This window comes from Bison bison, unplaced genomic scaffold (assembly GCF_000754665.1).
Source record: "Bison bison bison isolate TAMUID 2011002044 unplaced genomic scaffold, Bison_UMD1.0 scf7180017864383, whole genome shotgun sequence".
NCBI lineage: Eukaryota > Metazoa > Chordata > Mammalia > Artiodactyla > Bovidae > Bison > Bison bison.
Genome location: NW_011494955.1, coordinates 653,666 through 666,775, shown reverse-complemented (window position 1 = coordinate 666,775; position 13,110 = coordinate 653,666). Strand labels below are relative to the sequence as shown.

The 13,110-nt window shown below is 41.3% G+C and overlaps 1 pseudogene; it reads right to left on the bottom strand.

Annotated features, from left to right (window-relative positions):
- Nucleotides 1-679: 679 nt before the first annotated feature.
- The window catches only part of LOC105001647, a 16,196-nt pseudogene continuing 3,765 nt past the window's right edge, over nucleotides 680-13,110 (bottom strand).

Genomic DNA, 13,110 nt, shown 5'->3' with positions numbered 1-13,110 from the left:
AGAAAACCTCTTGCAGTACATAGAATACTCAAAAATAAAACAGTCCTTAAACAATAAGGCATCCATATTGCACAAACCAAAACAATGTGTGGCGCGCAACCTGGGCTGGTGACTTGCTAGCTAGAAAAATAAATCGTGTGAGAACACGTCCGTGAAGAAGGTGGCCCTTCTCTGTACACTTTGTCAGCTGAATTCATAAGGACTGGACTCTAACACATGGAAGAACAGAGGCCAGCTTCTCTGAGCACACTGGGCTGGTGACTGAGGCACTGTGTAGCCCTGCCAGGTGACAGAGGTAAAATGGAGAAGTGGCAGCGACACAAATCCAGGAAGAGCCGCACACAGGTCAGGAAGTGCAAATAGCCACAGATGCTTCCTGCAAAACTGCAACTTAACAGGTATATCCCCTTGCAGACAGCTGGAAGTAGGAGACTGAATTCAGATGGACAGCTCCTCATTTTCTTCCAGTGTCATTATCCTGAAAAGGAAAACTGCACATTCTCTTGCACATTCAAGACCTTTCTTCACTGTAAACTCTATCACATATAATGAGGCAAATTCTTTAGGAAAAAACTTCCCAAACTCCTGTCATGAATAAAACTTTTCTTGTGATCTCTCTGTTGAGAACAAATGGTGGAACTAGAGGTAAAGGTTTTCCCACATTCGCAACACACATAAAGACCTTTCACGTCTGTGAACACTGATGTTGAAGGACTGCAGAGCTTTTGGGAAAAGATTTCACTGCATTCATACTTCCTTTATCCAGTGTGAACTTGTGGGTGATAACAGAAACCCCACCTAGATGCAAAAGATTTCCTACATTCACTACATTTATAAGGCTTTTGCCCAGAGTGAGGTCTACAGTGTTCAATAAGAGAAGACTGTTGCTTAAAGGATTCCCCGCATTCATGGCACTCATAAGGCCTTTCTCCAGTGTGATTTCCCCGATTATAAATAAGGCTCCTCTTCGTGGTAAAAGATTTCTGGCATTCAGTACACTGATAAGGCTTTTCTCCTGTGTGAACTCTCTAGTGTATAACAAGGTAATATCTTTGGATAAAGAATTTCCCACATTCACTGCACACATAAGGCCTTTCTCCTGTGTGAAGTCTGATGACAACAGAGGTGGAACCAGAAGAAAAACATTTCCCACATATAGCACACTCATAAGGCCTATCTCCAGCATGAATCTTATGATGATAACACAGGGAAAAATTGAACATAAAACATTTTCCGCACTCCCTGCACTCATAAGGCCTTTCTCCTGTGTGAACTCTCTGATGATAACAGAGGGTAGAACTAGAGGTAAAAGATTTCCCACATTCACTGCATTCATAAGGCCTTGATCCACTGTGAACTCTCTGATGATAATGGGGGACAGAACAAGATTTCCCACATTCACTGCATTCCTAAGGCCTTTTTCCACTATGAACCTTGCAGTGTTGAATGAGGTAAGATTGATACTAAATGATTTCCAACACTCACTACACTCATAAGGCCCTTTTCCTGTGTGAACTCTCTGGTGGAGAGTGAGTATCAAGTTATTGGCAAAAGATTTCCCACGTTCACCACATGCAAAAGGCCTTCTTTCCCCCTTATGTAGTCGCTGGTGTAGGATGAGAACCGAGCTATTGGTAAATGATTTCCCACATTCACTGCAAAATTAAGGCCTTTCTCTTATGTGAACTCTCCAGTGTACAATGAGATAACATTTTCATTTAAAAGATATCCAGCACTGGGTACACGCACAGTGCCTTTTTCCATTGAGAACTACTGACTGTCAAACTAAGATGCATCTACAGCTAAAAGACTGTGCACACTCACAACACAAGTAATTTCCCCAATACAACTTCTCCAGGGATAAATGAGGACGACGTTTTGGCTGAAGAAATCCCCACATTTACTGCACTTGTACTGCCTTGCCCCAGGATGAGTTCTTTGATGCAGATTGAGGGTTGAGGTTCGCCTGAATGATTTTCCACATTCACCACACACAGGGAGTCTTTTTCTAGTGTGGACTCTCTGGTGCACACAAATAAGGATTTGTATTTGAACGTTTTCCTACATTCACTGCACACAAAACAATGTCTTCCAGTGTGGACACTCTTGTCTTGAACAAGTGTGTGTTTGGGGTTCAGGGCTTTCTTGTGTTCTCCCAGGCTGTCATGACTTTCTCTGCTTTGTAAAGTTTGTTCACACTAGACAATATTGTCTGGCTTCTCCCTGGTGTGAGTGGACTGTTGCTGGAGATGTCCTGAAGTGGCCAGAAAGTCTCTTAACTTTCTCACAGGAAGAGGGCTTTTCTGACATACGGAGTTTGCAGTGCTTCACAAAAAAGACCCTGTCTACATCATTTCCAAAGGATTTCTTTTCCATGAACTGCTTCTGGAGTTTTGGAGGTCTGCACCAAAATGAAATTGTTTCATGTGTATTTTATACCCAATCACTTTCTGGCTGTGTTGTGTTTCTTCATGCTCTGCCAAGTGAAAAATACATCTCAAGACCAGACTACACTTCTCACAGATGTGATTCTTCTGGGAAAACGAAAGTGTCTTAGGAGTCCTGGCCTTTGACATGCCTATACAAATGTTATGTTTAAAGGGTGCCTCTGAATCCTCTCCTCCACAGCAGCAACCTGAAAACACACACACATACAAACACACACACACACACACACACACACACACCTGTGATGAAATTAATGCAAATAAACATGTCAACTTTCTGAGGAGGGAGCAATACCTTCATAAAGGTAATGAGTCATATCCAGGGGTGAGTCTGCAGGATGGTTTTCCAGAAAGATCTGAAATTCCACTGGGGAAGCAGCATTCCACTACTTGGCATGACTTGCCTCTAAGGCAAAAGAATGGTATCCTTAACCAGGGGAAGGACATAAGAATATGGCGCAACACAGTTGAGCAGCACACTGTAGAGCTTGCTCATGTGCCAGAGGATTCCTGCAGGACCTATTCTGAAACGACATGAGACCGTGTAGAAGCAAATGTCCAAACCCAGGAGAAACCCAGCTGCTGTTCAAGGCCAATTTAAGGATGAATGGACACCTCATAGCACATGTGAACCAAAGATGCAGAGCAAGAGAGGAGGAAGTATGAGAGAAAGGACCGAGATATGAAATCCAGAGAGATGAGGCTTATACCTGGGCTGAAGTCAGAGTAGATATAACAGTGGAGTAAAACTGACTACTCAGCCAAGTACTAACAACAGGACAAGAAAAATAGACAAGGGATGTGACACTAGCAAAAACCCAAAAACTCCCGATTAAATGAGAAACATTCCTTATGTGACCTGAACACAGTCCTGATGTCACACCCTCCCCAGACTTGCCAGAAAAGGTACTTATGAGTTCATCTTGCAGCCTTGTCTACTCAGAACCCCTACAGTCTTTGGTGCCCCTGACCCCAGCTGAAAAGTTGCAGAGCCATCATATGGCCAGTCCCTCCTGACAGCCCAAACTGGCACCCCCACCTAGCCAGTGACTTTGCAATCAGTCCAAGTTAAGGTCTTTCCTCACCAAAACCAGCCTGTAAATTCAGATGTGACTTATCCATCAGATGCAAAAAGATGACCAAAAGGCTATAAGAAACATGAAATATCAAGGAAACATGACATTACCAAAGGAGCATAACTTTACAGCAAGTGAACCCCCAAAAATGCATATCTATAAATAACTAGACAAAGAATTCAAAATAAATACTTGAAGGAAACTCAGCCAGCTCCAAGAGAACACAGACAGAAACTCAATGAAAGCAGGAAAAAAAACACACACACACACAAGCAAATTAACAGATTTGGAATTCCTGGGCTGTCCAATGGTTAGGGCTTTGTGCTTCCACTGCAGGAGGTACAGGTTTGATCCCTGGTCAAGAAATTAAGATTCTGCATGTGATGTGGTGTGGAAAAAAAAAAAAAAAAAGATCTGAAATAGAAGGAAGATAAAGGAATTAAACTCTGTAGCTGAAGAATACAATAAATGAAATGAAAAATACAATAGGGAACAGTCACTTGATCAAGCAGGAGAAATACCTGTGACTTTGAGTCAGGTGATTTCAAACCATCCAACCACAGGGAAGAAAGACTGAAGAAAGCCTATTGAAGTAAATTATGGGATGTTATCCAGGAAAATAATATTCACATTGTGGAAGTACCACAAGAAGTGACAAAGAATAGTAGTGAGAGTGGGCACCCTTGTTTTGTTCCTGAAGAAACAATAATTGAAAAGGACACGTGTATCCCAATGTTCACTGCAGCACAATTTACGATAGCTAGGACATGGAAGCAAACCTAGATGTCCATCAGCAGATGAATAGATAAAGAAGTTGTGGTACATATATACAATGGAATATTATTCAGCCATAAAAAGCTACACATTTGAGTCAGTTCTAATGAGGCAGATGAACCTAGAGCCCATTATACAAAGTGAAGTCATTCAGAGAAAAATACCATATATTAACACATATACATGGACTCTAGAAAGACGGTACTGATGAACCTATTTGAGAGCAGCAATGGAGACACAGACAGAAAACAACTTGTGGACACAGCAGAGAAGGAGAAGGAGGGTGAACTCAAAGAGTAACACTGAAAAATATGCACTATCATATATGAAACAGATAAGCAGTGGGAATGTGCTGTATGGCACAGGGAACTGGGTTCTGTGACAACTTAGAGGGATGGGATGGGGTGAGAGCTGGGAGGGAGGCTCAAAAGGCCGGGGCATGTGTATGCCTATGGCTGATTCCTGCTGATGCAGGCAGAGACCAACACAGCACTATAAAGCACGTACCCTCCGATTAGACAGCAAAGAAAGAAAGAAGAAATGATGGAAACACCAAAGGAACTACAAGTCAGTCAGACAAAAAGTGACGAGGTGGCAACTGTAAAGTCCTGACAAAAGTTTCTCCATTCTCTTTTTTGTGCTTTTTGGTTTGTCTGCTTTTTAATTCTTGGTCACACTATATGCACAATCTTAGTTCCCTGACCAGGGATAGAACCTGCACCCCCTACAGTGGACATTCAGGACTGCCAGGCAAGTCCTCTCCATTCAAAAGACACGGTGGCTGACAATAAAGCCCTCAAGAGACTCATTTCAGCCCATGCTCCACAATAAGAGAAGTCACTGCAATGAGAAGCCCGTGCACTGCAACAAAGAGTAGCCCCAGCTCACTGCAACTAGCAAAAGCTCACCTGCAGCCACACAGACCTGGCAAAGTAAAAACCAAAGAAATTTTAAAAGACACACAGTGCCTGAGGATAAAGGCTTCAAGAGACTTACTTCAGCTTTAAGAACACAAATAGGCTGAAAGAGAAGAAATTGAAGGGAAAAAAAAACCTCCATACAAATGGAAACAAAACACTAGCTTATACTTATAAATAATCCACACTTAAGCCAAACAGAATAAACTTTAAGTCAAAATCTATCACAATAGACAAAAAATCATTAAATAAAGATAAAGGTGTTGACTCATCAAGAGGGCAGAACATATTATAAGTAGTATGTATCTAACATCAGAGCATTTAAATGTATAAGGCAAATATCAAGAAACTGGAAGGCAGAAAAGACAACAATGAAATAACATTAGCAGACTCCAATACCCATCTTTCAAGAATATGGGTAGATTAACCAAATAGAAAATCGATAAGGAAATATTTAATGGCACCTTAGCTCAAGCACTGACAAAATACTGAATGAATCTTTAGACCACCTGAGCCTAACAAACACACAGAATATCCCAATCAACTACAACAGAATACATTCTTCTCAATGGACACAGAACATTCTCTTTAAGAGAGATCATATATTAGGTCACAAAACAAGTCTTCACACTTTTAAGAAGACTTAAATCATGTCAAGAATTTTATCCATCCATAAGGGTTGGAAACTAAAAATCAGTAACGTAACGTGCTCAGTTGCTCAGTCATGTCTGACTATTTGTGACTCTATAGACTGTAGCCCACCAGGATTCTCTGTCCATGGAATTTTTCAGGCAAGAACACCAAGAGCAGGTTATCATTTCCTACTCCACAGGATCCTCCCAACCCAGGGATCAAATCCACATCTCCCTAATCTCCTGCATTGGCAGATAGATTCTTTACCACTGCACCACCTGGAAGTCCCCAATAGCATAATACTATCATTGTGAATGCTGGAAAGCTCAAAAATATATGGACGTTAAAAAAGACATATGGCCATTAAAGAATACATTCCTGAATGTGTTGAAGGGAAAAAAAAAATAAGAAAAGATTATCTTGCTGCTGCTAAGTCACTTCAGTCGTGTCCGACTCTGTGTGACCCCACAGACGGCAGCCCACCAGGCTCCCCCGTCCCTGGGATTCTCCAGGCAAGAACACTGGAGTGGGTTGCCATTTCCTTCTCCAATGCAGGAAAGTGAAAAGTGAAAGTGAAGTCGCTTAGTCGTGTCCGACTCATAGCGACCCCACGGACTGCAGCCTACCATAATAAAATGGAATCAAAATATGCCACAACTTAAAAAAAACAAACTCAAATCTAGAAGGAAAGAAATAACAAACATTAGAGCAGAAATAAATAAAATACAGACTAAAAATACAATGGGAAGATTAACAAAGCTAAGAGTTGGTTTTTGAAAAGAATCAAAATGGACAAACCTTTAGCTGCACGAAAAGAAAAGATTCAAGTAAATGAAATCAGAAATGAAAAAGGAGATACTACAACTGATACTGCAGACACACAAAGATCATAAAAAACTACAATCAACAATTAAATGCCAGGACATCCTTGGTGGTCCAGTTGTTATGAATCCACCTGCCAATGCAGGGAACATAGATTTGATCCCTGGGCCACGAAGATGTGGAAGATTCCACACGCTGAGGAGCAACTAAGCCCATGCACCACAACTACTAGGCCTGCGTGCTCTGGGGCCCACGTGCTGCAAGTTCTGAGCCCACCCACTGCAACTACTGAAGCCCAAGCACTTACAGCCTGTGCTCTGCAACAAGAGAATCCCTCACAATGAGAAGCCCACATACTGAAATGAAGAGCAGGCCCCGTGCCACAACCAGAGAAAGCTGTGACAAGCAACGAAGACTCAGTAAAGCCGCAAACAATTAACTGCCAACAGGAAAAACTAGAAAAAAATGAATAAATTCTTTGAAACAGACAACCCAGCAACAATAAAACTTAAAGAAAAAGAAATCTGAATAAATCAGTAACAAGTTAAGAAACTGAATCATTAATCAATTATCTCCCAACAAACTAAGCCACAAAGATATATTTTACAGCACAGGGAAATATAGCCACTGTTTTATAATAATGTTAAATTTAGTATAATTTATAAACAAATGTTTTGGCTATGCTGCATGGCATGCATGATCTTAGTTTGACAACCAGAGATCAAACCCATGCCTCCTGCAATGGGAGCATACAGTTCTAACCAGTGGACCATCAGAGAATTTCCCAATTAATAAGAATATTGAGTCACTGTGTCTTACCGTGGTACTGATATAATATTGTAAACCAACTATACTTCAATTTTTAAAAAATAATTTATAATGACTGTCCCAACAAAGAAAAATACAGAGTCACTGGTAAATTCTACCATGATTTTAAAAACTAATGTCAATCCTTCCTCAACTCTTCCAAACCACTGAAGAAATACTTCCAAACTCACTTTCCCAGGCTAGAAATATATGTCAATAGCAAAGAAAGTTATGGAAATTACAAGAAAAAAAAACAAACTATATGCCAACATCCTTGATAAACATAGAAGAAAAAAATCTCCAACAGAAAATAGCAAACCAAACTCAACAGTGTATTAAAAATCTTACACCATCATCAACTGTGATTTACTCCTGGGATACAAGGATAGTTTTTCATATACAAATCAATAAACATGACACATAATAGAATGAAGGATACAAATCATATGATCATCTCAATAAATGCAGAAAAATCCCTTAACAAAATAGAGCACATTTACCTGTCAAAAACTGTTAACACTTGATGTGTAGAAGGAATGTAACTCAATATGATAAACACATATACAATAAGTCCATGCTGACATCATATTCTTGCCTGGGAAATCCCATGGACAGAGGAGCCTGGTGGGTTACAGTCCATGGGGTCACCAAGAGTCAGACCTGACTGAGCACACATATACACAACATCACACTCAAAATTTCTTTTTATTTTTTTAATATTTATTTATTATTTTGGTCACTCTGGATCTTAGTTGCGGCACGTGGGATCTAGTTCCCTGTCCAGGGATTGAACCTGAGCTTCCTGCATTGGAAGCAGAGTCTTAGCCCCTGGACCACCAGGCAAGCCCCCACACTCAAAGTTTAAAACCTAAAAGCTTTCTCAACACCTATTATTGAAGAGACTGCCTCTTCAAGGAACAAGAAAAGGATGCCTATTATGTTCATTTCTATTCGATATTGTTCTGGAAGGCCTGCTCAGATCACCAGTTCATGAGAAAAAACTAATAATAAAATCACAAAGGAGCAAAACTGTGTCTGAAGAAGACAAGATCTTATATTCAGAGGATCCTAAAGGCTCCCCCTTAAAACTGTTACAACTATTAAACAAATTCAGTAAAGTCGCAGGATACAAAAATCAATATGTAAAAATCAGTTGCATCTCTAAAAACAATAAGATATCTGAATAAAAACTAGGGCAGCAATTACATATGTAATATCAAAAACAATGAAATACATATGAATAAATTTAACCAAAAAGATTTGAACACTGAAAACTATAAGACACTGATAAAAGAAAGTGACACAAACAAATGAAAAGATAACTCATGTCCTTGTACTGGAATAATTAATAGCATTACAGTACCCATGCTACCCTATGCAATATACAGATTCAATGCAATTCCTATCAAAATAACAATTTTTCACAGAAATAGAAGATGAATCCTAAAGTTCATATAGAGCGACAAATGACCTCAAAGAGCCAAAGCAATCTTGAGCAAGAAGGTCAAATCTCAAGATATGAAACTTCCTGATTTCAAAATACACTGCAAAGCTCAAGTAATCAAAATAGTATTTCACTGTCATAAAAACAAACACACAAAGGAATGGAGCAGAATGAAGAACCCAGGAAAAAGTCCCAAACATATATGGTCAACTAATCTTTGACAAGGGTGCAAATAACACACAATGGGCAGTCTCTTCAATAAAAGGTGTTGAGAAAAGTGGATCTCCACATGCAAAACAATGAAACTGGGACTTCCCTGGTAGCTCAGAGGTTACGAATCCACCTTGCAAGGCAGAGGAAGCAGATTCACTGCCTACGATCCCACATGCTGTGAAGCAACTAAGCCTGAGCCCATGTGCTCCAGTCTGTGCGGCACAACTGGACAGTCTGTGCACTGCAACGGAAGACCCCTCACGACACAGTGAAGATTCTGTGCGCGGAAACTAAGACTTGATGCATCCAGATAAATCAACAAATATTCAAAAAAGAAAACAGTGAAATTGAACCCATTAACAGTAATTAGCTCATAGTGAATTAAAGAGTTAAACCTAAGACCTGAAAGTGTAGACTTGCTTGGAGGCAAAAGCAAGAAATAAGCTATTTGGCAGTGGTCTTGGCAATGATTCTTTTTTTTTTTTAATATTACATGAAAGTACAGTGGAAAAAAAAATTAGAAGTGAAACTACATCAACCTGAAAAGCTTCTGCAGAGCAAAAAAAAAAAAAAGAACAAAATGAAAATGTAATCTACAGAATTGCAGAAAATTATTTGCAAGCCATGAACCTAGTAAGGTGGTGATACTTTAAACACATAACATAATCAAATCAGCAAAAACAGAATAATCTTATTAAAATATGAACAGAGGATCTGATTAGACGTTATATACAAATGGCTAACAAGTACATGAAAAACTATTCTTTCTCACTAATCACCAGGGAAATGTAAATCCAAGCCACAATGAGATACTATTACAAAACTGTCAGGATGGCTATCATTGAAGAGATGAGTGCTGGCAAAAGTACAGAGATAAGGGAACCCTTGGTGGGAAGATAAATTGGTATAGACTTTATGGATAGACAGTATGGAAGTTCCTCAGAAGTTCGAAATAGAACTACCATACGATCCAGCAATCCCATTTCTTGGAATATAGCCAAAGAAATGAAATCAAATGGGGAAAACATAATCTGCAGTCTTATGTTTGCAGCAGCATTATGGACAGACAATACACAAGCTGTGGAAACAACCTAAGTGTTCAACCATGTATGAATAGATAAACAAGGTGTAATATACTCACACATACACATGCACATCTGAAAAATTATTCAGCCGTAAAAAAAAGGAAGTCCTCCCATATACATGGATGAACCAGAAGGACATTATGCCAAATTATGTATGGTATCACTCATGTAGAATTTAAAACAGAAAAGCAAAACACGTTTAACTCACAGAAACAGAGAAGTTGTTGCTCAAAAGGGACAAATCTTCAGTTACAAGATGGTGCAGTCCATTAAACTCACTGCAAGACTGCTGCTGCTGCTGCTAAGTCGCTTCAGTCGTGTCCGACTCTGTGCTACCCCATAGACGGCAGCCCGCCAGGCTTCCCCGTTCCTGGGATTCTCCCGGCAAGAACACTGGAGTGGGTTGCCATTTCCTTCTCCAATGCATGAGAGTGAAAAGTGAAAGTGAATTCGCTCAGTCATGTCTGACTTTTAGCGACCCCATGGAATGCAGCCTACCAGGCTCCTCCATCCATGGATTTTCCAGGCAAGAGCACTGGAGTGGGGTGCCATTGCTTTCTCCCACTCCAAGACTACAGACCTCCAATTCTTCCCCGTGAGGATTCAGTATAGAAAAGAGGGAGTGCAAACAACCCAGCCACAACTTCCATAGCAACTACCCAGAAAGCTGGGAAAACAAGCACTGCTGGAGGTCCACCTGTCAGAAGGCAGAGCACCCCTATGGAAAAGGGGGGTGAGCCAGGATACAGAGCTCACTCTAGGTATCTGGAAAGGCTTTGAGAGTCTTACTCAGTGAAGAAACGAGTGCAAAGTTTTCCAGGATCACACTGAGGTATAGGCATCTCTGAGCCTCATCAAGGAGCCTCCATTCCTCCGAGAAGTACACAGCAATGTCTTTAAAGCTTAAACTGTCCTGTCAACATAGGGACAGAGGAAACAATGTTCTGAGAACCCACAGTCCATTGCCACACACATCTACCCCACTGGCATCCTCTCCTCCCAAACTCCTCACCTCAGAGGAGACACCAGGACCTGGGGCTGCTAATGCAGCCTTGGGTCATCCTTGGGTCACATACATCACTGAAGTCAACCCTCAGCAATAATACACAATAATGCCATGTAAGCTCTGGGCCTGGCTAGCAGAGCCCCACCCCTCCCATCAAGCAACTCCCCTGGAGTCTCCCCTGTTGTCTGTACAACACACAGACAAACCTGGGCTCACGCCTCACTATCAAGTCCTGAATACCAGGCCTGTGGGGCCATCAGCTCACAGTACCTGTGCATGTGCACATCCTTTTATAGACTGTCTCTAACACCATCATTCCTCACTCCCACCGTGCGGGGTTACACTCCCACCGTTCTGCCACCTTCCTGCTCTATAATACAGGATTCACCCTGGACTCATTCATACACCCAACGTATAGCCTCCAGAGACTGCTTGACACTCTAAAACTGTCCACGACCACCCCAGACCTCTGATGAATCTCAGTGCAAGGGACAGTCCCACATGCTGCTTTGCAGGCCTCTCTACCTGCTTCTGATCCCTGATTCAATACTAGCCATGTATAATGCAACATGTGAATCACACACACCCATGACACTCTTCCAGTTCTGGGATACACTCATCATCTGTCCCCTCAACAGTCACAACCGTCTACTCAACCTTCCTTAAAATCCCAGCCCTTACAGTCTCCCTGCGACATGATGATTCTTGACTACATTTACCACAGACCTTATCCTCCAACAAGACGAAAATACTCTCGGCTCCATCAAGGCTCACTGCACAATTCTGGTGAATCTGGATAATATTAAGTTAGCAGGAGCACTGGCCTCAATGCCAATTTGTTTCAATTATTTCTCTGCCTCCCAAGCCACACACACACACACACACACACACACATATATATTTCCTCAATATTTCAAGCTTTTTATTTACTATTGGAGTATGGCTGATTAACAATGCTGTGACAAGTTCAGGTGGTACAGTGGTTAAGAATCCGTCTGCCAATGCAGGGGTCACAAATTTCATTCCTGGCCCGGGAAGAGTACTACAAGCCATGGAGAAACTAAGGCCATGCTCCACAACGACTGAAGCCTGCTAGTCCTAGTGCCCCAGCTCTGCAGCGAGAGAAGCCACCACAATGAGAAGACCGATCACCTCAAGAAAGAGTAAACCCCACTTGCCACACCTAAAGAAAGCCCACTTACAGCAATAAACACCCAGCACAACCAAATATAATTATTTACAAAATAAAGACCTGATTACCAGATCCCCTGCTGTTTGTTCTTAAAGACCTGCTGTACCCTGCTACCAGTTCAGACACACCTCCAAGTATTTGCACATGCTGGAATGGCAAACCACTTCAGTATTCTTGCCTTGAGAACCCCATGAACAGTATGAAAAGGCAAAATGATAGGATACTGAAAGAGAAACTCCCCAGGTCAGTAGGTGCCCAATATGCTACTGGAGATCAGTAGAGAAATAACTCCAGAAAGAATGAAGGGATGGAGCCAAAGCAAAAACAATACCCAGCTGTGGATGTGACTGGTGATAGAAGCAAGGTCCGACGCTGTAAGGGCAATATTGCATAGGAACATGGAATGTCAGGTCCATGAATCAAGGCAAATTGGAAGTGGTCAAATAAGAGATGGCAAGAGTGAATGTCAACATTCTAGGAATCAGCGAACTGAAATGGACTGCAATGGGTGAATGTAACTCAGATGACCATTATATCTACTACTGCGGGCAGGAATCCCTCAGAAGAAATGGAGTGGCCATCACGGTCAACAAAAGAGACAGAAATGCAGTACTTGGATGCAATCTCAAAAACGACAGAATGATCTCTGTTCGTTTCCAAGGCAAACCATTCAATATCACAGTAATCCAAGTCT